This window comes from Chelonia mydas, chromosome 19 (assembly GCF_015237465.2).
Source record: "Chelonia mydas isolate rCheMyd1 chromosome 19, rCheMyd1.pri.v2, whole genome shotgun sequence".
Classification (NCBI taxonomy): Eukaryota; Metazoa; Chordata; order Testudines; family Cheloniidae; genus Chelonia; species Chelonia mydas.
Genome location: NC_051259.2, coordinates 4,108,351 through 4,132,985, shown reverse-complemented (window position 1 = coordinate 4,132,985; position 24,635 = coordinate 4,108,351). Strand labels below are relative to the sequence as shown.

General features: G+C 50.3%; 1 protein-coding gene and 1 pseudogene across 2 annotated transcripts in view; both read left to right on the top strand.

The window, feature by feature from the left end:
* The first annotated feature begins 3,045 nt into the window (after positions 1-3,045).
* Positions 3,046-4,548, top strand: LOC102941209 (annotated as a pseudogene).
* A 20-nt stretch (positions 4,549-4,568) lies between these two features.
* The window catches only part of GJB3 (gap junction protein beta 3), a 30,453-nt gene continuing 10,386 nt past the window's right edge, over positions 4,569-24,635 (top strand). Inside the window, exons 1-2 of one of the 2 annotated variants that reach the window (XM_043532214.1) lie at positions 4,569-5,153; positions 23,096-23,198. The gene's annotated coding sequence lies outside the window, so the exon portion shown is untranslated. Of the gene's footprint in view, positions 5,154-22,968; positions 23,199-24,635 lie in introns of those variants that run through there. The other variant, XM_007060704.4, reaches the window with a different exon arrangement.

The window sequence follows — 24,635 nt, the reverse complement described above, 5'->3', positions numbered from 1 at the left end:
AAATGGGGGTAGCACCTTAGTGGATAGCAGGAGTGGGGTTGGCACCTTAGTGGATTCCTGCTTCCAAAGCAATTTTGCTAAGTCAGGCAAAGCATTATCCTTCTGCTCTCACACATTGTGCAATGTATCAAAGCCCAGATAAGGCCAAGCCCTTGTCTCTATGAAGTCCATGGCAAAACTCCCACGGAGCTCAATGGGCACTGGCTGTAATTCTGAGCTAACATGTCAGGTCCATTTTATATTTCTGTGACTCTAGGCTTTTTTTAAAAAAAAACACCTCTCTGAAGAAGGGCTGGTGAGCTTGTTGGCGAAAGGGAGGCACGCCCAGCAGGTGTACGCATCCCCGGTGCATCAGCAAAGACAGCGAGACCTTTCAGACTGCGCTGCAATGGAATAGCTAGAGAGAGTTTATGGGCTTCTCTACTGTCAGGTAAGAGGCATGGAGGGTGCTCGCTTGGGCTAGGGGAAATACCCTGGATGGGAGGATGCAGTATGATTTAAAGGAGCCTACATGCAGGATGATACATTTCACAGTTCTGCAAGCTGGCATAGCGTCTCCTCTCAGGAGGCAAGTGCTGTGTGCATGGGGTGTGAATATATAACAGAGACATTTACGCGATAAGACACACGGTTTTACTGCTTACCATGTTTCACGTTGCTAAAGCATTTTGACAGTGCAAAGTTACATTCCAGTCGTAATTTATTGTCACTGAGGTTCTGATCGGTTCATGAATTTATGTATGTGTCACATTCAGGTATCAAAGCGAAGTGCATGGCATAAGCACCAATGCTGATAGATCAGTAGCTGCAGATGTTGTGAATATGATAGATAGCATCGTCGACTTGCTAGAGGGTACACTGTATAGTCCGGTGATTTCATGGAGGTGAGCTTTGTTGTTTATTTGCTATGGAAAGCTATAATCAAATTACTGGCAGTATTTAATATTGATATTGTAGAAGGCCCCCAGCCCCAATTGGGATCAGTGCCCCATGTGCTAGGGGCTGCACCAACACGCACGAGGACACAGTCCCTGCCCTGAAGAGCTCAGAAGCTAAGAATGCTCGACATTATCACGAAGGGGGTATTTTCAAATTTTCTGAAAAATCTGGGTGCAAACTGCCAGTCTCCGCAAGTAACGGCACCTGCTTTTTCACTAGCGCTGCAGATGTTTGGAACTGGATGGAAGGGTATGTCCAATGCAAAGCGCGGACCCAAACCCAAGGGAAACACCTTGCAGAGTAATCTTATTGCATTACTGGAGTGTGTAGGGGCCACAACAAAACTCTGGTCCCCGTTGTGCTAAGCATAATACATGCTCCAAAGAGTTTATAGTCTAAGAAGATAAGACAGCCTAAGGGTGCTAGGAGAACCAAGTACAGTGACGTCAAGTGACTTGCCAGAGGTCACACAGCCCATCAGTGGCAGAGGGGAGAATGGAATGCAGGTCTCCTAGCCCTGTGCCCTAGCCCCTACGTCATGCTTCCCCTCCCCCCGATTGTTATCTCATAATTTTGCCTTTTCTTTCACACTGAATACACAGAAGGCCAGATTCTGCGCTCCCCACCCCCACCTTCTCCCCACCCTTAGCTGGAACAGCACCTTGACTTCAGTGGCCTGCTCAGAGCAAGGCACTACACAACAGTGTATACTTTAAGACTCTTCATGCAAACCCTTCCTTCCCTGTGGATTCTCTGGACTAATCAGTGGCACTACCCACCTGGGCAAGGCCTGCTCAGGTAAGTAAAGGTGGACAGGGTCAGGCCAACAACTGGAGAAGTAAGTGACCCAGTGGACTGAAGAATCTATGAACAGAGCCCCATGGAAACACATTAACACAACATCCCCATCTCATTAATAAACAAAAATGGATAAAACAACAGCACTAAATGGCAAAGCCTGATCTGGTTTACTGCAGTAACATGTTGTGTTCTGCAGTGACTCGGGCTGCACTGCGAGGACCTCAATCCATAACTGACCGTTTTCTGGAATGAATAACGAACAATAATTCCACTGGAAGCGTGCTCATCGGTAACATTAACGTTGAATGTGACGTTCAGTTTTTATTATTGGGTTTTCATTGTTATCTTGGGCCGAGATTTTCCTAAACCACTAGTCATTTAAGGAACTTCCATTTTAGGGGGGTGGGGGGGTTCTGACTTTAGGTGCCTTAAAAAGGCCAGATGTTCAGTTTTCTTTCTGAAAGGCGAGTCTCTTTAAGGTGTCTGAAGTTGGATCACCTGAAATCACTAGTCCCTTTGGAAACTCTGGGCCTTTGAAAAACACACACGGAGAGAAAGGTACTTTCTGAAAACTTTGCATCTCTTTAAGAGAATTTGGAGGGGAGGGAATTTCTTCCCTGTGGCCTCCTGCTGTGAAACTGTCAACTCCAATTAAGTCCCTGGTATGCAGCATGCTGTCACACCCGAGGCAATGCTCCTGGTGGTTTCTGTTCTTTTCTTCAGACAACTGCACCCATTTTGCTCAGCATGGCCTTGTGGAAGACACTGCGGGTTGGGAGGGGGCAATGGGTAATAGCAGATGGTGTGAAATGCATGCTGGGGAAAACAAGCACAGGTGTGTGGGCCAAGGGTGAAATCCAGCCCTGTACAACGAGCCAGCAAAAGGACTAGCCACCACTTGCAGGACTCTGTTGTCTTGGGCAGAGGTTATAGGCAGAGGTCAGCGCACATGAGGGCTTAAATTGGATTTAAAGGGGGCCTGAGCTTGGTGCTGCATGGGACTGAATTTCATCCTAGAGTCCAAGCGGGCTGTGGTCTGCATGCTGATCCCATTACAGACTCACTTGCTTTCCTGAGGTCATGGGCCTGATCTCCAGCAACGTGCGTGGCTCCGATCAGTGCAGGCCACATGAGAACGCTGGTGGTACTCTTCGCTGGCGGGGAGACGAGAGCAGTGGTAATGGGGCTTATGTCGAATCCAGAGGTACATTGTTCCTTCAGACACAGCCCTGAGCAAGGCGTGTGTATTAGCGGCACCACCCCAAGAAGAGCCGGGGAGGGAATCCTAACTCAGAGACCCAACCGTGAGGCACAGTTCACCCCTGCCTCCCCCTTGCTCAGGGTGAGGGGCAGGAATTTACTGATGGCCTGCACCCCGGACTGTCTCCACTGCTGGCCAAGGGCGTAGGGCTGGCGCCAAGGCCCCAGGAGACCCCAGGGATTTGTAGCCCCCACAGGGTGGTTCTGACTCCCTTGTGCAGGAACGCAGTGCTTGCTGCAGCCTAGCCCTCCTGTAACCCGTTCCACTCACTGCAGCTTGGTTGTCTCCGCTCCAGCTCCTGCTCTACTAACCCCAAACGAGAGGATGAATTGGTCCTGGCTCCAGGAGCTCCTGAGCGGGGTGAACAAGGACTCCACGGCCTTCGGGCGCGTCTGGCTCTCCGTGGTCGTCATCTTCCACTTCCTGGTCTACGTGGTGGCTGCGGAGCGACGACCAGAGGGACTTCGAGTGCAACACGCGCCAGCCAGGCTGCTCCAACGTCTGCTATGACCACTTCTTCCCCGTCTCCCACATCCGCCTCTGGGCCCTGCATCTCATCTTGGTCGTCTGCCCCTCCCTGCTGGTGGTCATGCTTGTGGCCTACCAGGAGGCCAAGTCGAGGAGGCGGAGGGAGGCGGAGGGAGAGAACTGCCGCCAGCTCTACCCTGACCGCGGCAAGAAGCAGGGAGGACTGTGGTGGACCTACCTGATCAGTCTCATCTTCAGAGTTGCTGTGGACGTGACTTTCCTTTGCATCTTCCACCGGCTCTATGCCAATTTTAACCTGCCCCGCGTGGGGCGGTGCACCGAGGCCCCCTGCCCCAACACGGTCGACTGCTTCATTGCCAGGCCCACTGAGAAGAAACTCTTCATCTACTTCATGGTGGCCACCGCCACCCTGTGCACCCTTCTCAATCTCCGCGAGATGACCTACCTGGTCGCCAAGCGGTGCTGGGAGCTCGCCACCCGGCGCCAGGACAGGGAGCTGCTGAGCAAGCCCATAGGCTGCCATCACTGTGCACAGCAGAACCAGAGTCTTAGTACATCATCCTCAGAGCAGGCTCCATTCGGGTCTGTCCCTTTATATAGCAGGGAGGGTGCTGCTAGTGAAGGGAGAAGAGGGTCCTATATCATCTCCTGGCATTCACAATCCCTTGCACAGACTCCATCAACCAATGCAAACTTCTCACCAGCGTCATTCCCTGCAGACTCACCAACAAAGTAATCAAAGGCTTATTAGAATCATTTCTCTAAGGGTTTTCAATCCAGTGCCCATTGAAGGCAGGGTCGCGCTGTGTATGAAAAGTACATTGACGAATAGCAGAGCCAGTCAGCACTTTCCAAATTTCTATTTTTTTTTTTTCAACAACAACAACAACAAAATAAAAAGGGATGAAATTTGTGAGAAAATTTGCCGGTTTCTTGGTCATCTTCAGTACGTTACAAAGGGTTGATAAATGATTTGTAGATGTTCTAGGCATGTTATAGACAGAGTCATGTGTTTTTTAAATGGGCATAAACATACTAGTGGAAAGTGTCGCGGGAGGTTTGAAGCCATGTCTATAAGCAGCTGTTGGTCTCAATAACAGTCCGTAGACATTTCAATAAATGGTGCCTCAAGTATCATAAACGATTTATAAATATACCTGGAATATAAAGTCCTTCTGTGATGATTTGGGAGCTCTTTCAATGTACAGTTTATGAACTCTATTTGAAACCAGGAACATTCTTTGGACTGAAAACACCATTTTGAATATGGGGTTTGGTTGCCTTCTCTGTTGTCCTTTTACCTCCAAGATGGCCTGGGATTCCAAGGGGTAGTGGCACAAAGCTAACAATAGAGGGTTGTTAAACCTTGATGATACTATATTCACATAGAAGCACCTTAAACAAAAGGCTGACTCCTACCCAGGAGAACTGGGCTATCCAGGGAGAGGTCACCTGGTTACAAAGTCACCTGGTAGGGGTCTGTGCTCACCTGTTGAGGCTGATCAGGAGGTCACCTGACAGAGGTTATAAAAGGGCAGGAGCTGCGCTAGTCTGGCTCTTCAGCCATTTCCAACAGCTGAAGACGAGGGGAGTGGCTGCCAGAACTTGATGAAGTAGTGGAGAGCCCTGCCCACCTGAACACAGATGGACCCCCAAGGGAAGGGTGAGCCGGAGTGAGGAGCATTGCATTCAGGAGGGGGGTTGTTTTCTCAATGATATGGGCTCTCTTGTGCTTTTGCTCTTTACTTAAGAGGCACTGAGTTACAAACCTTTTGCTACACCTGTGTCCATTTGCTTCTGCTGTCATGCAACCCTGCAGGGGGCTCTGGGAACATGCAAGAGCTGCTGGGGAGGCATGGTGTAGATGGCATTAGTCTCAGGGCCCAGGCACTTGGACTGCAGGGGCCTCAGTGCTCAAAGGGGTGTCAGGTATGAGATCAGCACCTGGAGTGTGGGCCTAAAGATCCAAAGCCAGGAACGGTGTGTAACCTCTGCCATCCCCAGCAAGCTAAGGGCATATGGGATTCAGCGTTTGGATCCCCCTCACAGCAGTCTGGGGAGTGTGCAGCGAAGGGAGCTCAACCAGGTCTGTGACACTGTCTTCAATGGGGCACTGGGTTGGGCCCAGAGACCTAATCTGTTTTATGCAACTTTCAACACAGCACCTGCCAGATGGTTGTAATGGATCAGAGCTTGCTAATAAATCTCTGTGCATCTGCCACTCATAGGTTGTGTGAGATTCTCTGTATGCCGTGGCCTAGCCATGGGATTGGAAGTTACTTCGTGCACTGACAATGGTGCAAAGATGCGGAGGGAGAGGGGAACAGGGAGAGCTGGTAGGTGGAGATAGGACCTAGTGGAACAAGGGTAGGACGTTAATTGCACAAAGACCATGAGACTGATACCCCAGCAATACGGCATGAAGGTGATTGGATGGCAAGATCAGTTTTAAGTGGGTCAGGTCGCCTTGCTCAGCTCGTCCCCTGGGTGGAGGGTGTGATCAGTTTTCCAGGGAGCCATATTCACGTTTCTGAGTCTGAAATTTGCTTTCTCCAAGTAGCCAAATCCTCAGCTGGTGATAATCAGCGTAGCGCCATTGGCTTCAAGGGACAATTGAAACCAGTCGAGAATCGGGCCCATAAGCACTAATACGTTCTTTCCATGGGCGTTCCTGCTAGTACAGCTCGTTTGCTAGAACAGTCATGGAAGGGGAATTAGCAGAGTGGGATTTGCTACCTCAGGTACTTATCTGGTTCTTAGCATCTCAGCTTCTCACAATCTTTTTAGTGTACTTATCCTCAGAATACTCCTGGGAGGCAGGGTGGTTCTGTTATCCCCATTGTACAGATGGGCAACTGAGACTAAGACCCTTTGAGGATCTGGCCCTAAGGGACTTGCCCAAGGTCCCACAGCGAAAGCGGTAGCAGAGAAGAGACTTGAATCCTGGTTTGTCAGGTTCTAGGCTACTTCCCTAACCATTGGACCATCCTTCCTCTCTTGGAAACTGGGTCTCCAAATCCCTTAGGCAGCTTTTAAAATCTCAAGTGTTCCTATTCAAGCAACTAGCATGGAAACATTGCTAATGTGCTAGCCCACATCTAATAGATGCTCAGTATATACAGTCCAGCTGAGCATCATCTGGAAATGTGGTCTCCTTAAAGGCAACTCCTTTAAATATCAGCTGACACAAGTCACTCTCTAAATCAGCTTTATTGTAACTACAGCTACAGCTACAGCTCACTTCACCGGATGCAGGGAAGTAGTTCACAAAGGATGGATGATATTAAAATGCACAAAATCTACAAAGCCAGAAATAACAAACCCATGAATTATCACACCAGTTCTGAATTATTCTGAGCTCTGTAATACTATACAGTGCATTTCCTTCTCTCTCCTGTTTCCAAATCACAATTATGGAGATGCTGGGAAGAGGAAGCATGTTAATATAATGTGCCTGCATCCATATAGATCCAAATCTTAGAGTTGCAACTCATCCCCGTATAAAGAGGCAACCATTGCACTGCCTATGGAAAGCCCATACAGTATTTTAAAGATGATGATGATGATGCAAACCAGGTGTGACTCTTTTTCCCTGAGGGTTAAAGTGGTGCAGACCCTCTGCACATGGTGAATCACTTGACTCCTGAGTCATTTCTTTCCCATGGAAGTTAACAGTAGTTGTGTTTAGTGATTTGCTCATGGTTCCCACGGGGGTGGGAATAGAAACCAGGAACCCTGACACCACTTTTGCTCTTATAACCATTAGACAACTCTCCCTGTTTCTTCGTACCAGGCAATAAGGAGAAGTTCAGGAGGAAGCTGAGAGCAAACTAAAGAATACAGATCTGCCAATGTCTCCTTGGAAAAAGTCCGGTTTGGCTTCATGCTGTTTATGCAGCATTTCTTTCCTGTGTTTCTTACCCCCTTGTTCCCAGTGGAAAAGGCCAATTAGCATCAACATTAGATCAGGAATCCCTCTGCTGCCATCGCTTATTGATCTGCTGATCAGCAGGCAGGACCAGCGTGTTTCTGCTGTGGGAGGGCAAGGTAGCACAGCAGTGTATCTTTTAGTTTAGAGCAAGGTTGGGCATCTTTCTAAAAGACTCTAAAGGGTAGAGAATTTAGCACATCCCTTGGTAAGCCGTTCTGATGGTTAGTTACTTTGGCTTGAGCTACTTCCGGCCAAGAGCAAATTCCAAAGTTAATCTGGCTACCACAGGCTACCACGTTCCCTTGTGGGCTCCGTTTCAAGTGCTTTGTTGATCTCCACTGAAGTATGGGAAGTCAGGCTGTTGCATTGTTTGCACTGTAGCAAGGCTTACAGATGGAATGTCTGGGGTTGTTGTTTTTCAGAGTGCCCCCATGAAACATTCGCTCTCTCCTTCTTGGCTAACATCCAGCTTTGTAGCAGTTTAATATCTGATACTGGTACATCTTCTGTCCGGGGATTTGTGAGGGGATGATTCCGTGATCTAACAGGGCTTTTCCACTATGGGCTATAAGATCCCGTCGGCTGAAAAAGCTGAGGGTGGGGAGGTTGGAGTGCACTGGCTAGCTCTCAACCAACAGAGACTCCTAGAACTGAGAGGTGGAAAAGTCTCATTAGGACACTCAGAGCAGCTCCCTACCCCAATCCCAGCAGGGTTGTTCCCTATAGCCCATTGAATGGGGTCCGCTTTGGGCTCGTCCTAGTTTCACCACTGCAGCTCTGCAACAAACTAAGGGCAACGTTCTCTTCGCTCGCCCACCCTGTCCCCCAGAGACACAGCTCTGTCGTGGGGCCGGCTCGGGTCCTTAGAACGTCCATTGAGATCAGTAGACGTTTTGCTGGTGGAACAAGAATCCCGTGTCCCTTGCAGAGGAGGCCGTGCTCAGCTAAAGGGCGCACCATGCAGATCAGAGAGGAGAATCCTGCGTTCTGACTATAGAACGTTCTGTCCTCTTTCACATGCCTTTTCCGCACGGGTATTGTTCTTAGTTTGCTCCCAGGTGTCATGGCTTGTTATTTGTCTCCCTTTTGTTTGTCTTCTCCGGTAGTCGTTTTGTAATTCTTTGTTTGCTGGCTTCGGACCAGTGCTCATACTGTTCTCCTTCACTTCTTAAATCTTGCCAAGAATGTCCCCTTCGAAAGCGTGCTGATCTCCCGGGCTCAACTTGGCTACCCCAAGCAAAGCTTCATAAACCAGTGCTCCAGTCCCTCTGTCCCTCCTGGGTGGAAATCAACCAATATTAAAAGCCCTAGTACTTGATTACAGCATGCTGATGTGGCTAAGAACTCATTGTTGTTATGACTATAGTTGAGTCAGTGAGGGAGGGTTGGTAACAAGATACTTGGCCTTCAGCCCAGTTCCAAGACCATGGGGACTTAGTTGCAAATTAAAAGTGATCATGGCATTTTTCCAGTTTACTGTCACAGCTGCATTAATACCCCTGAGTCTATTGTAATCAATGTTATTCCAGCGCTAGGAATGAACGCATATCTGCTGCATAGTTTAGATCGAAGTTCTACACCATTATGTTCAGATAAAGTATCTGTGCTGGGCACACCTCAGAAGAGGGAAAGCTTGGCTGCATCCTTAATGGGAAACAATGTGCCTGTAATTTAATCTCTTCTGGTTTCAGCTGGCGGGGGGGGGGGAAAGCGAAGGCCATGCGGTGGGTAATGGGACTCCAGCAATTTGGTAAAAGAAAAGGAGGGGGATGGGAGGAACAGTTGTGGAGCCCCTCAGCAGTCCACTGAAATCCAGAGATGAATAGGAACATTGGAAGTGCCTTAACTGAGAGGCAGTGCTGCCTAGTGGGTAAGCTAGGGGCTTGTCTACCCTGGCCCTTTACAGCGCTGCCACTTTCTCGCTCAGGAGTGCGAAACAACACCCCCCTGAGCGCTGCAAGTTCCGGCGCTGTAAAGCGCCAGTGTGGACAGCGCCCCAGTGCTGGGAGCTGCACCCCTCGTGGAGGTGGTGCCACCAGGGCAGCACTTTAAGGTTGCCAGTGAAGACGTGCCCTAGGAGTCAGGAATAGAAGCTACATTTCTGAGCTGTGTCGGCAACCTGCTGTGTGATCATGGACAATCCTCTTCCCCTCTCTGTGCCTCTGTTTCCCCTCTCATGCTTTGTCTGTCTGGTCTATTGAGATTGGAAGCTCTTTGGGGCAGGGACTGTCTCTCACTTTGAGTATATACAGTGCCCAGCATGATGGGACCCTGGTCTCTGCTGCAGCATCTAGACGCTATCGTAATACAAATGATAATAATAGATCAGGTCAGTCTAGGCCAGTATCCTGCCTCTGAGAGCGGTCAGCACCAGCTGCTCCAGAGGAAAGTGCAAGAATCCCTGGAGTCCATAGTTATGGGATAACTTGCCCCCCAAAGATTTTTTTTCTCTAAATCTCAGTAGATCACTCATCCCCAAATTGTGGGGTGCGCCCCCTCAGGGGCGCATAGAGGAACATTTGGGGATGCAGTGGGCCCAGGCCAGCCCCCACGGTGGGCAGGAAGGGAGCAACACCCAGCTGCAGCCCCGCCCCTGTTCTGACCCAGCTACGGCCCCAGCTCCCAGCCCTTGCCCAGCCTTGGCCCCTGGCTGTGGCTCCGTTCCTGGCCCCAGACCAGACCTGCCCCCGCTGTGGCCCCAGTCTCGGCCCCCTTACTCCTGTCCACATCTCCCCCTGAGCCGCAGCCCCTCTCCCGGGGCGGGGCTGAAGATGGGGTAAGGAGGGGCGGGGCATGATCCTGACAAGCTTGGGCACCACTGCAGTAGATAGAGGTTGGCCTATGCTTTGAAGCAGGACAGTTTAGACCCAGTCTAAAACTCTCAGTATCTTTGAACCCTCACTGTTAGAACTCTGGATCTCGTTATCCACAGACATGCTCCAATCCCTTTTTGAATCCTCCCAAGCTCTTGGCCTCAGTGATATCTTGTGACAAGGAGTTCCACTGGGCTAACTAGGACAAAGTTTTTTCTGTTCACAGTGATTCACTCAGGTTGCCCAGGGAGGGAGACCAAAAGGGTTTTCAAGAATGGAGGAAGCTCATAATATATTCTCATGTTATTTATGTATATTATATCCTAGCAACAAGCTGAAACAAGTAACAGCTCTTGCATGCAAGCACTGCACCCTTGTTCTTTCATGTCCAGTTAGCAGGATGGGCACCCTCTTCCCTTGGGCAGAGAGATTTGTAAATTTCACGAGGGGATGAGAAAGCCGGTGGGACGGAGCCAAAAGTCATGGAGATGCAGGCCCCAGTTGGTATTTATTATTCCCAGGGCATTAATATGGGCATCGCATGGAATCACAGCCCCCGCGATGTGTTAAATTTATTTTTAATGTCATTAAAAGAAATGTTCTCGCCATGTCCCAGGAGCTGTTTGGATGTAAGACGGGGGCAGTGCAAGGCCCCTCTGCTGTCTCCAGCACTCATGTTTTATGCATTAAAGAGAGCGAGTGAATTTCTCTGAGTGTGACATTTAGGGTGAATAATGAGCCTCGGGGAGGACGTTAGAATCACAATCGCTGGCCTAGCAGCCGGGACAGAGGGATGGGACTGCTGAAGTGCAAAGGGAATGTGCAGTACTGGCTCATGCAAGGAGCCCTTCCTTTATCTACTTCTCTGGCTCTCGCTGCTTAGTGGACAGAGCGGTGGGCTGGCTCTTAGGAGACCTGGGTGCTTTTTCTGGCTCTGCCACTGGCCTGTTGGTTGACCTTGAGCAGGTCTCTGTGCCTCAGTTTCCCCATCTCTAAAATGGGGATAACTATAGGGACCTCTTTTGTAAAGCACTTGTAGATCTACTGCTGAAAAGCGCTAAATGGGACCTAGATTTTCTTATGTTATCTGAGCAGCTCCCAATTGCCGAAGGAGTTGAGCTTCACAGAATCCCTGCATCGTGCTATCCTTGTTTTACAGCTGGGGAACTGATGCACAGGGCAGATCAAGTGGCTTGCCCAAGGATATGTAGGGAGTCTGTGGCAGACATGATAACTGAACCCAGATCTCCTGCATTTTGATTCCACACCCTACCCCTTGCCTGAGCTTTCTACCTGCAAACAGTCCCCCTGTCTTCCAGGAGATGGCCCACCCAGGGCCTGAGCCAAGTCCATTTGTGCTCAGTGGGAACCAGGTTTTCCAAAGGGATTAGGGAGGAAGGATGGCCTAGTGGGTTTGCCCCTCTGTAACAGCAGCACTGCCCTGCCTCAGAAGTGCACTGAGGACGAATGCATTAAAGACTCTGAGGTGCTTAGATCCTACAGTGATGAGGGAGCCCAATCCTTAAAGGGACATGGCTTCCTAAAAGTGACTGAGCCCCCCCACGTCTGAAGACCAGGCCCCTGTAAGGCATTGTAAGATGAGCTCCCCGCGCCTCCCCCACCCCCCGCACCCCCATGAAAACTGAGGGTTCACTTGCAAACCGTGAGTCATTCCACTGGCTGTAATGAGAGCTGGGTCTGGCTCATAAGCACCAGGTGAGTCCAAAGCAGTGGCGGGACTTGGGCCCTTTCCTGTGAGATCTGGGGAGGAGGGTTACTGCATAGCCCCGCAAACTAAAAAGCAGTAAATTCAACACAGAAAAAAAGGAAACATCCCTTGGAACTCATTGCCACAAGATAGCAGGGACCCTAAGTGCTTAGCAGGCTTCAGAAAAGAGACTGGACATTTGTATGGATTATGAGAACATGCAGAGTTAGAACGGTGACGATGAATCAAACAGCCAAGAGGTTTGGACCAGATCTAAACCCTCTTACTTCATAAACTAGCCTCTAATGCACGAGGGGTCAAGCAGAAACTTCCCCTGAGGGCAGGTTGTCCCATAACTGGAGGGTTTCTTGCACCTTTCTCTGAAGCAGCTGGGGCTGGTCACTGTCTTAGAAAGGAGACTGGATAAGACGGACCCTGGTCTGGTTCTTTATGGCAGTTCTTGTGTTCCTATTACCACCCTTCCTTCCTGGAAGTCTCCACTCTCCTTGTACTTTCTGTGAATGAATTTAAGATGACATGCGGAGGTTAGATGGATGTGGTATCATGCAGTTACGTGAACGTGGTATAAACCATTGCACTGAATGTGTGTTTTTTAAAAATGTCCTTTCATCACTGGAGTGTATTTAACTCCTGTTCAGAAACATTGATTTGTTCCGGCCTGTTGACGTTGTACAAAGAGCTAACGCTCTGCTCAACTGCCCTGACCTAACCTGTTTGGGGGATTAAATGCAGAGTTTCACCAGTTCCTACCTTCAAGAGGGTGCAAAAAGTCAGATAGGGCTTGGTTGAGCCATTTAAAAAGCTGATTAAATTAGGGAATCTGCCTGCTCTCATTCCCTCAGACACACAAACATGCCCAGCCATTCACCTTTTGGGGGTGGAGGGGAAGAACCCAACCCCAGTCCACCACGGGCTAATGGGGGTTATCTGTAACGAACCAACATTAACAGCTGGGGTGGTGCACATACACCAGTGACCCAGGCACTGCCAATGCCGGGAAACTTTTGCAGAGTGCCCCACTGGATTTACAAGGGGAAGGCAGCATGAGTTGAGTGGTTAGAGCATGGGGGGGGGGGCGCTGGGAGTCAGGATGCCTGGGTTCTATTCCTGGCTCTGCCACCAATTCACTGTGTGAATTTAGGCCCGTGCTTCCTCTCCACAGGTTCCAGTTCCCTGATAAAGGTAATTCCATATGTTCTTTTACCAGATTTCTTTCTTTATGCCCAAAGACATGGACAGTAAAAGCTAGTGATGGGCAAACCTCAGAGGCTGAGTGGGGATATAAACAGCTGAAGCCTGAGTGGGTGTCTGAACCCTTGGCAGGGACTCAGTGAGGGAATCCACGTTCTCCCGAAGCGGGGCAGTGATTGGGAGGCCTAGGAGTCTATAGTGGAGGGACTCTGCCTAGGGGGTAAGTGAGGAAGAACGAGGAGGGACGCTTCAAGGAAGGGGGAGGGATAGCTCAGTGGTTTGAGCATTGCCCTTGCTAAACCCAGGGTTGTGAGTCCAATCCTTGAGGGGACCATTTAGGGATCTGGGGCAAAAATTGGGGATTGGTCCTGCTTTGAGCAGGGGGTTGGACGAGATGACCTCCTGAGGTCCCTTCCAACCCTGATATTCTATGATTCTATGAAGGGTCTGTATGGGATGCCTGAGGTTTTTGGTGCTGTCATTAGCGAGGGGCCTGAGCAGGAACCCCAGACCCAAATTGAACCCACCATCTTTGGGAATGTTCCGGGCCAAATTTCACAGCTTAGACCCGTCCCCAGTTCACGTAGGAAACAGGAACAATCAGCTGGGCCAGATCCTCAGCTGCTGTCAATCGGCACAGATCCACTGAACATGAGTGTAGCTACACTGCGGTACCCCAGTGGAGAACCTGGCCTGCTCTTGTTGGCCGGCTTGGCTGTGGGGGAATGTGTTCAAGAATGAAATCCTAGGTCTTTCCCTTTCGCTGCTCGGTTCCAGAAGGCGCATAGGGGCTGGAACGAGGGGTGCGGAGGTGCTGTCGTACCCCTTGGCTTGAAGTGCTTTCCATTACATACAGGGTTTACAGTTTGATTCAATGACTCTCAGCACCCCCGCTATACAAATTGTCCCAGCACCCCTGAGACGAGGGCAGGGATCTGATGAAGTAACAACTTGACTCAGCACTGAAAGACGTAGAGGTGACCCCTGGAGTGACACTGCCAGAGATTCTGGTTCCCCAAAGGCACCATCTTTCTCCCAGGAGCAATGCTGCTGAACTGAGTCATTGAGAACTCTCTGCTGGTAAGGAACAGGGAAGCGCTCTGGTCTCTTTCCCTTTCCTGTCTCCGTTCTGAATCTGCAGCTGGGTCTTTGCAAGTGCTGAGCTGTCACAGCAGTGACCATTGCCACCCGCTCTGCTGACTGGCTTTTCCCGCTCCTCGTGTTCTCTCTCCAGGTAGCCTGGATCAAAGCAGAATGAGACTCGAGAGTTTTATTACTGGAGGGGGAAAGCGATGGAGGTAATTACTGCTCCAATAAGGAATAAAACCTGTTATTTCAGCTGGGTATTTCTCGGTCCAGCACCACACATCTGTCTTTCACATCTAAGGTCACAGCCCTAGTTTAAACTCATCTCAGCACTTAGCTCTTGTTCTTGTGTAAAAATGTTGTCCTGCCTCTCTCAAAAATCACTGAAATTCCTGGTTTCTCTGCTATAGTCAGAAGGAATGTACAAAAACAACTCCTCCACAGCCGGGGGAAGTTTGCTCTCCAACTATAAATAGTATGTGCAAGACACACACACACACACACACACACCGCCCCGCCCCGCCAGGTAAAAAGTTGACCATTGCAAGACACCGTTTCTGGTGGGATACAATCCAGATTCTGTTGTGACAGTGAAAAGAGCACAGGTAATTTCTATCAAGCCATCTCATTCATTCTCACAAACAGCAGATGGGTCGGGGCAGTAGGGAGAACGTGTTTCCCCAGAGGGGATGTGTGAGATTTACAGAGACTTCTGTTTCAGTGGAAATCTGCGAAGTTACCTCTCAGCTTCCACCAGTGGAAATGAGATCAGAATCTGGTCTGTGTCGTTTTATATCATTCTCCACCAGTACAAAGTGTGTGTCCATCCAGATGAAAGCGAACTCTGACAAGTGGTTATATCTGTTCCTGTATCTGGCCACCAGTTAGACTCAATAAGATGCAATATTTTCCCCTTGTTTTCTCAAGAAGTGGGATTAGAAGGTCAGGGAGCAACTTCTGTGATTTCCGATGTTACCTGTGTCGTCTTTCTCCAAGCAGAGTCCTCTGGCTCCGAGAATTCTGTTGCCTGTTTCAAACGCAGATCTGAACGTCCAAAACAAGTAACGATCGGATACAGGAACAATGAATAAATATCTGGGGCCAGATCCTCAGCTGGTGTAAATCAGTGTAACTCTGAGTTCAGTTTACACCAGCTGAGGCTCTAGCCCCTGAATTTGCAGGAGTTCATTAAACTGAACACGTGGTTGTCTGTTACAGGAACGATGTATTTAAATACGCATGAAACCATTTTTAAAGTCAAACTTTAATTACACCAGTGTAAATCTGGAGCAGCTCTGGAGACGCTAACTGCGTTACTCTGGAGTCACACTGGATAGAAACTGGCCCAAAGGCCTTTCCCTGTGGAATGCAACAGTCGGCTATGGAGCCCAGTCCACAGGAGTCAGTTTGGTCAGAAATAACTACCCTGGTCAGAGCATTGCTTTACTGGGGAAATGGCACTCAGCTTTTCCTTCCCTCTTGCACATCTTCACGCCAGCGTCCATGCAGACTTCACTTCATTATTGACACAGTAGCATGTAGAGCTCTCACCAGAGATTGTGCTTCTGCCGGGCACTGTGTATTCACAGGGTGAGGGACAGCGCCTGCCCCAAAAAGCTGACAATCTAACTGGGACTTGAGTTGCCCAGTATTGCACTGCAGGTTAGCAGCAGAAGTGAGGATCAAACCTCGGTCTCCTAAGTTGAGGTGTAATGCTGTAGCCACTGCACGGTACTACCTCTCCGGTAGCATTGGACAGAGCCGTCATCGCTTCAGATGAGGGGAGAGGGAGGAGGAGGGGCACCGAATTTCCTTTTTCTGACAGCTTTCTCAGGATCACAGCTCTCAAGCTGGAAGCAGAAACGTGGGCTTTTATACCTCGGTGACAGGCCCAGGTCCAATCAGCACCCCCAGTTCATGGGGGGTTAGAGGGGAGAGGAGATGCAGCGTTTGGACTGGGCCCCAGCTTTGCTCTGGATAACAGATTTTAGAAATCCACTTTCCTTTCAAGCATTCTCTTTTGCCAGAGCAGCTTTGTTAATTCTTGATCACTCACCGTGAGTCACCTGGCGCGCCCAAACTGCCAGACCACCTTACAGGCAATTGGTTGCAGTGTGAAGGGTACAGTTAGGATCCCCCACACCAAGGTATTGACAATTTCCTGCCAATACACATTTGCTGCTCTGGCTTCTTTACTGTGTGGTTGGGTTAGTGACAAGGGAATGTAAAAACGTTCCGGGCTGAATCGGGTTGTAGTTCCTTTGACTAATCCAGGAACCAGATGGTGCTGTGGCATGTAGTTTACCAGCACTTTTCCTGAGCATCTGAACACTGGTCCGTCTTGGAGAACATGCTGTATTGTTGTTAGATTTGATGGGATGTTCCTTTTGAGGGGAGCTGTTGCAAAGAGTGAGGGAGTTTACTTTCTGCCTTTAATCACTCTAACTGGAGTCAATTCTTGGGGCAGAATTGCTCCCTGGGAACCAGTCACAGGTGTTGGGCAAAGGTTTCTGAAAGAGCAGACTTTCTGCATGCTGGTTATGACCACCATGTTCCAGGACTGGTGCAATACACTATAGATAAAAAAAGGTGTGCTAAGAATATATTCAGACGCCACATTACTGAGTTTTCCTATGATGGGAAAACAACCTGCAGGACCCAGAGGTACCAGCCCCAGAGGTAAGGCGTACTTCTGATCTGCCTCATATGGACACACACCAGCTCCTTTGCTGGTGCCATCTTGCACCTCACGTGAGTCCTGCAATATTTCCATTTCTCTCATTTCATCGCATTTCTTCTGCAATGAAGCTTTTCTCCATCTCTGCACTCTTCCCCTCCTTCGCCCACTCCTTGGGCTGCTTGCTCAATGCTACTCCTCACTCCCTCCTCGCTCTGCCCTGCCACCCGGTACTTTAAAGTTTAATGGTTTACAGCTTGAGTGTGTGCAAAGCTGTGATTGAAAGGACAGGAATGCACTGTGCCTCAGACCTCAGCATAGTTCCTCCTGGTTCACACCACTGTTAACTGAAAGCAGAATCAGGACTCTTGTATTGAAACTCTTGGGGCCAGGTCTTCAGTGCAGCAACCTCAGTTTGCATCAGCTGAAGGCAACAGATGATCTACCCCAGCAGAGGGTCAGGCCCTTAGACCTCAAAACCACTTCTCCTGCTCTACATGGGAAATGAAGTTCTCCCCCACTGGCTAGCCCCACTCCAAAGCCAGGAGAGCTGAGGCTCAGCTGGTTAGGAGAGTAAGCTCTGCTGTGTGTGCCCCTGCTCTGTGCCTGCACCAGTGACCTTCTCCTCCCCAGACACACCAGCACTGAGGCTGTTGTTCCCCCTTTGCAGGCTGATTGGCTCCAAGAGCTTTTCTTCCATGGCTCCAAATGTTTTTGTGAGCTGCAAAGCGAGGGCGAGATCCAAGCATATAAACCAAAGGGGGGAGAAGCCCATGTTCCACCGAGGAAAGGAAGGTGCATCAGTAGCGATGGTCAGTGAGATTCCCTTGGGAGCTGGCATCACTCACGTCTTTGAAGGTGTTTCAGGGGTCTGCGAGATCTCGGTTTCCACACCACTGGGAGACCAAAAGCATTGAGCCCACACTGGGTAAATCATAAAGCCAAATTCTTCCTTCTGACCAGGCCGGGGCACTGTGGGGTTTACAGCAGGGATAAAATCTAGCTCCTGACCAGTTGTGGACATCAAAGATCCCATGCTGGTTTTGTTAAGACCAGTGGTGGTCATGCCAGGTTCCTGGCCCAATTTTAACCTAGGCAGGCATGTTTGGCTGACCTGTTTCCCCATGCATTTTCAAGTGGACACAGTTTTCTTCGTCACTTTCTTTCCTAGTGTAGGGCTGATGGCTCAGAATGATGGCGGTGCCCCACCCCACTGCTGGCTGCATGTTAGAGGTGGCAAAGGACTGATCCCTCTATGTACTTGCAAAGTGCTTTGAGGCCCTGCATGAAAGGTACCATAGAAGGTTTCATAGGGCCAGATGTTTCTGTCTGAGGCATTGGGAGAACAGGGCCCCGAATGTTTTCTTGCAATTTGGGGGCAATGGATGAGACCTGGGTGTCGTGTTTGTGTCTGAGCATGGCCAGATGCTAAGTTCGAGGTTGGGTCCCTTTGCCCGTCTCTACTCAATGATTCTACTCCTTGGCTCTCAGGAATCTGCCATTGTGTCTCCCTTCTTCTCTCTTTTCTGCACGTTCCCCTTTACCTGAGCCTTAAGCACGAGTCCCCGCAGAACTCTTTATAACGCTTGGCACCCATTCAGGTAGCTCCTTTCCTCCCCTCCCCCACTGCGAATTCCTGCCACAAAAAACTTTCTGAAGAACCTGTCACGCATGTGTGGGAGGGGGCAAATTCTGTGCCTGCCCCAGGCTTGCAGTTTGCCCCTCCTGCCGCCCCCCCAAACTACGCCCATGGCACGCACACACAAAATATCCCTAGTTTGGTCAATTTCTGCAGCATGACAAAAAAAGCCGAGCTGAACTGAGAAGACTGGCCATCGAAGTGCAGCAAGAGGTGGCCTGCAGCCAGGGAAAACACCCTGCATTTCTAAGGAGAGGCTCACCCCCACTGCATGTTAGAACAAGGAATCCTGGGCGCGTGTGGGAGGCCCCGCTCCTGCTTCTTTGAGGGGTATTTCTGAGTGTCAAGGTAAACACGCAGGTAAACTGTGAGGGATCCCCACCCCCAACCTGTGTCTGTTCAGATATGCACGTCACTCGCTGCTCCAGTGCAAAGGGAGGAGCCGGTTTCGCACGCTTGAGAAGCTCCAGGCTGAGAGCCGCCCCACTCAGAAATGAATCAGCCCCATGCGGGGGAAGTTGTTTCTTCCTGGAGAGGAACTCAAGATTCTTCATGAGAGCTGTTTTTTTTAAAGGGGTGGCAGGATGGAGACCTCGTCTGTCTGTGAATAAAAATTCTTCCCGCAAAGAAATGGCGGGTGGGGTGTTGGACAACAGCCCGGCACGCACGCGTACACATATACTGCCACTACCACACGCACACAACCACACCACGCACACCCTTGCCACCACACACACATGCACTCACAACCGTCCCATGGGCACGCAAAGCCATGCTGTCCACGCGCACAAAGCAAGCTGCTGAGAAACATGCCCTCGGATGCAATGTCATAATGTGATGGAGGGTATCTAGGCCCCGGCATAACAGATGCTCGTTAGAACTGGGTCACTTTCTTAAGGCTCATCTGGGACCAGGTCCAACTCCCATTGAAACAAAGGGGAGCCTTTTCATTGACTTCACTGAGAACTGGACCAGACCTCTGCTCATCTAGCTGCAAACAGCAAGGACGGAAGTTGCTATTGAAAGTCCTGCAGTTCCAGGACGACCCTCATCCATTGTCTCTGCTGAATCCTGGTCTGAATCCAGATTTCTAAAATATGTGTGTGCCGTTTGCTTCCCTGTGCACTGCTGAGCACTGCCATTGGGTGTGCATGACCCCAGGCTGCCTACATGGCGGTCCAAGGAGGTGGAGGAAGGAATTGGTTCTGCTCAGAAATGGACCCTGTTTAAATGATAGAGGGGCCACTTCCACTTGATCATATTTTTAGCCACCCCCCCCACACACCCCAATGGCCATTTTCCAGCATTCATGGAAAGGTGCCTGAAATGAAATGGCAAAGATTTGGTGGAGGGAACAGTGTTTCCCCCATCTCGCGCACATGTGCTCAGCCTGTTGTGGGTTTGGGGGAGGAGGTTGTTTTGTTTAATTTGAGGAAAAGCAGACACTGCATTGTGATTGGGCGTGGGAACGTCATTTCAGGACAAAGTTACCAGTGATGGCTAGAGCAGGCTGAATGTATTTGGTGCTGGTGGTGTGCGGCTGCACCCCTTTAGCCCAGGCGTTGGTGCATTCATCGGGGATGTGGGAGACCCACATTTGAATCCCCGCCCTAGAGAAGACCCAAACCAGACTCTTTCAATTCACTGAAAATTCTGGAAAGCTTCAGCTTAGTTTTGACCCTCATGGAATTTTTGTTTCAGTTTTTTTCTGAACCAAAAAATCAGCTCCGTGCCCAGCTCTAGTGAGGAAACCAGTGAAGGCATCAGATTCCCTGCAGGAAAATCTCTCTCTGAATCAGGCTGGAGTGGGCAGTGGCTACACAGCCAACCCACCCCTTGCAGTGGCAAAGAGTTCTTCACTGCTTTGCCCCCCAGGGCATTCTGAACAGCGCAAGTCCAAGGCGAATGACGAAACCAGTCAGTAGTGAGTCACCACCATTGTTTCCTAGAGCACCTGCGTTCACCATCCCAGCCGAACGTGTCAGAACCGATAGGATCACAGCTCCTGGTGGTATGGCTGCAGAGACACATGGGTTGCCTGAGGGCCTTGGAGGGTTTCCTAGCTGACAATGTTTCAATGTTAGGGTTTCCTAAACAGCAGCCACACTACCGACAATAATTGCGCAGTGCTGGATGGGCTGTGCAAAAACAAAAGCAGGGCATTCCCATTCATTGTTGTGGTTACGACCTCAGATCTCCGTAGGAAAAAAGTCATTAACAAGAGGCCCAACCCTTCATAGTACGGAGTATCATCAGCTCCTGTTGAAACTAATGGTACCAACATCTTCCTTTAGCTGTTACTTTTGTTTCCTCAAGACCCTTCTCCCAGGATGCGTTTAGAAGCTCATGGGTGTGGAGAGAGATGCTGATTAGCTACAACTGTCCACTAACATGGGCCATTCCATTCCCTTCCAGTCATTTCCTCAAGGCTGCTCACTGGCTCTTGTTAAATAAAAGAGGCCTTATAAAATTAGTTCCCCTGCCAGAATAACTAGTTATCATTAGAGATGGGATCTGGATCCAGCTTTAAACCTCCCCAGTCAACAGGCTTATTTGAATCTGGGTCAGGAGCCAATGTGCAGGCATGTTTAGGGCCAGAGTGTTGGTTCTGGACCATCTCTACTTATAAGATATTAATGCATGGAATTTGTGGCTCCCAAGTTGAGGTTGTTCACAGAGAGACTCTTACTCCTGGGACTGAGTATCCTCAGAAATCCAGCCTCCCCAAGAGGGATACCCAGGCATCCCTGGGATCAGAATCTGCCCCAGCCAATCCAGCTACAAGAGTTCTACCTGCCTTTATTCTTCAGCATTTAAAACACACCCACCGCAAGATCTGGGCATACAAACAAGACACAGCCCATAATGAAAACGATGTGCTAGGTAGACTCACCCAGTAAATAAGAGCATAAGCAAACCACCGCTCCACGCCTCTAGCAAAAGCCTGGTCACAGAGAGGACACGATACCTACGGGGCAACAAACCCAGGCCCAAGGAAGCAGAGATTTCCAGAGCCAAGGGCTCTCCGCTGAACAGGCTTCCTGATGCTGAACACTAGGGGCAGTTACCTGCAATGCATCGGCTAATGGGGAGAGGTATTGCTCCGGTAGCATGGACTGGAACCATATTGGGCTGTAGAGATTTAATACTGGTGGGGCATGGCCAAGCCCGCTGTGCAATCAAGCTGCCTCCTTGTGCACCAGCTGCTTTCAGGTGCTCCGCAGGGTGACGCTGAGTGGCAGACACGTGGCCGGTTGCTTTGGGCATGATCGCTCTGGGGCCTTGACAAGCTGCATGCGATAACTCTGCCAGGAGTGGCAGCTTCCCTCCCAGCTGAGGCCTCCACTGGATTTGCGATGAACTGTAGCTGCACACAGGATACAGCCGTGCTACAAGCTCGGGGTGTGATTCCCCTGCTCACGCACACGTGCGTACGCTCGCCCTCAGCACGCTCATGCCCGTGTCAATAGCAGGGAGCCGCAGCCGAGATACGGCTGAGCGGGGCCAAGTACGCACCCATGGGTTTGTACTCTGCATGGCCCAGTCGCGGCTCTGTTGCTGCGGCCACAGCTCTTTATACTCTGGCTGGCTCAAATCTGGGCCAGGGCAATTAGTAGTGTAGACGGAGCCACGGGCAGGTGTTGCAATCATCAGTGGGGATCAAATCTCCCGTGTCGAAAACAGGACGCCTGCCAATTGCACGCAGAGGAATTCCCTTGGCTGGCAGTAAGAGACAGGCTCTGTAGCTGCTGGGGCCTGATGCTAAGGGGAGATATGACCTAGGGCAGCGTGTTACGTTCGCCTCCCATGCAGGCTTTGTCCCTTGCCCGTCTGTGGGCCGCATGCAGCCCAGCGCATAGAATAGTTGGGGGCTAGTGCAACTGAAGTGAATTGCTGGGCACAGCCCCCCGCCGCGCTGAGCAGCGGCAAGTCCCCAGCTTCTTGGCCCATCCCCTGCTTCCCCCCTCTCCAGTGCACAGGGGCAGAGGGGTGGGTCCAAGGAGACACAGGTTGAAGGGCAATCCTCATCTGGCAGTTGAGGGGGCTGAGCTCTGGGCTCCCTTCCTAGGGCCCTCTGCTCTGGAGCCGGAGCAACCTGGCTGCCTCGGTGCCAGATCAAGCCCTCCATCCTACTTGTCCCGCTGGATGTTGTGTGGCTAGGCACAGCAGTCCGGGCCTGCCCGGGCAGAATCCGGGACACAGGGCCGAGAACACGCTGCCGATTTGGCACGTTGGCATCAGTGAGGGTGCTGGCCCCTGGTCCGGAGGTGTTACAGCCTTTTGCTTGGTGGAAGCTAGCTCCCTGCTCCTAGCTGCACAGCCGTCCTGGCTCCTGGTGAAGCTCCGGGAAAGTGAGGCCCTGCCCTTGCTCCCCCTGGCTTCTTATACTGGTTCACCAGCCTGAGACGAATTCTTTTCTCTTTGCACACTTCCTGCAGGCCCACACCTTCCGTGCTGGGCAGAAAATAAGGGAGGTTGTTGCGTGGAGATGAGCTGGAGACCTCATGCTGCCTTTCTCTCCCTGTCTTCCTTCTGCAGGGAAGGCGGTTCAACGGCATAGCCTTTAAACAGGGCTGCTTTGGGGGAGCTGACTGCTTTTGCATTAAGCAGGAAATATCGGGACAGACAGAGAGCTGTGCAGGTGAGTGCAATTTACCTTCAGTTTCTCTGGAGTATCGAATACAGGACTCTAAGCTGGGTGCCAAAGAATAGCACTAGGAAATGGTTCTGACCTGAGTAGACAATTTCCCCCTCCCTTTCAAAGTAGAGTTATACACATCTGTGAAGGAACTCTGTATTTATTTCACATTTTCCTTTAAGTCATTTTGATCAGCCAGGCTGCTGGGTTTTAGATTTGGAGAACAGAAGAGAAGAGAAGGGTCTGGGGGAAGTGGAAGGGGAAATGCGGCTGGATTTTTTCACATTGTTTCATGCAAGATTTATATTGTGTGGGCTATAAAAAAATAAATAACCTGTCCCGGATCACTAGAAGGTCCAACATAACGTGTCTGAAAGGTTCCTATCTCCAGAGCGAAGTGGTGAACTGTCCAATAATCAGAGAGAAAGAAGGGCACATGAGAAAGTCTCTCAGAAATGTTGCTAGGATATAGAAAGAAAACCACACTTAGGGCCCAATCCAAAGTCAGTTGGCTTCCGATCAGGCTGTTATTTTCTGAAAACCTATGTGTCTCAATGTTAGAAGGCGTGGGGGGCATTGTCCTCCATCTGGTGGGGTTCATGCCCCTCTTTGGATGCTGCTAAATTATCCAAGCCCAGGAACTGATGGTTCCTACCCCTGGCTCATAAAGATTCTCCTGGAAACCAAAATGTCTTTGCCACTGGAGGGTACCAACTTGCTCAGACCTGCCTCTAATTCCCTATAATGCCCCAGCATCCCCCCACTGGGCTATGTTCCCTACCCAGCCCCGTCTCTCTTTGCATACATGCCTGTCCTCGCCTCTCACTCCACCTGTAACCGTCATCGGAACACTGCACAGAAGCAAACAACCCTCGGGCCTCCGTTCGCATGGGCAGTTTCTCTACCGGAGGGATGGGTGGGTCTCCTTGCTATCAGTAGAAAGCAGAAGAGCCTTCAGCCTCATGGTATCAATCCACTAAGGAAGACTACATCCATGTGCATTACAGTGATGTGAGTCAGGGGATCCAGGCAAAGCAGTCTTGTCCCCCAACACGCTTACAGCAAGACCGCACTGTGCCATGGAGATGGGGCTTCAATCACGTCCCTGAAATGTTCTAAATCCTGGAGGACATGGATAAGGTCCCATGCCCAGGAGCCGTGTCCCACTGAATAGCTTGGGGGCCTTCTAGCGGGCCTTTCTGTCTTCTGTTGCAGAAGCCACCAGAATCTAACATATCTGTGAATCAGTCCTTCTACCATTCAGCCAGCTCTCACATTCACTAACTTCCTTTACAGTGGCTTAAACTGAATGTTCTTTCTTGGCTCTGATCCAAAGCCCATTGAAGTCAATGGGAGTCATTCCAATGGGCTTTCAGTCAAGGCCTTTGTGTCTTCTATAAAATACACCTGATATCGTCCAGAACCAGCTCGTCCAGTCCA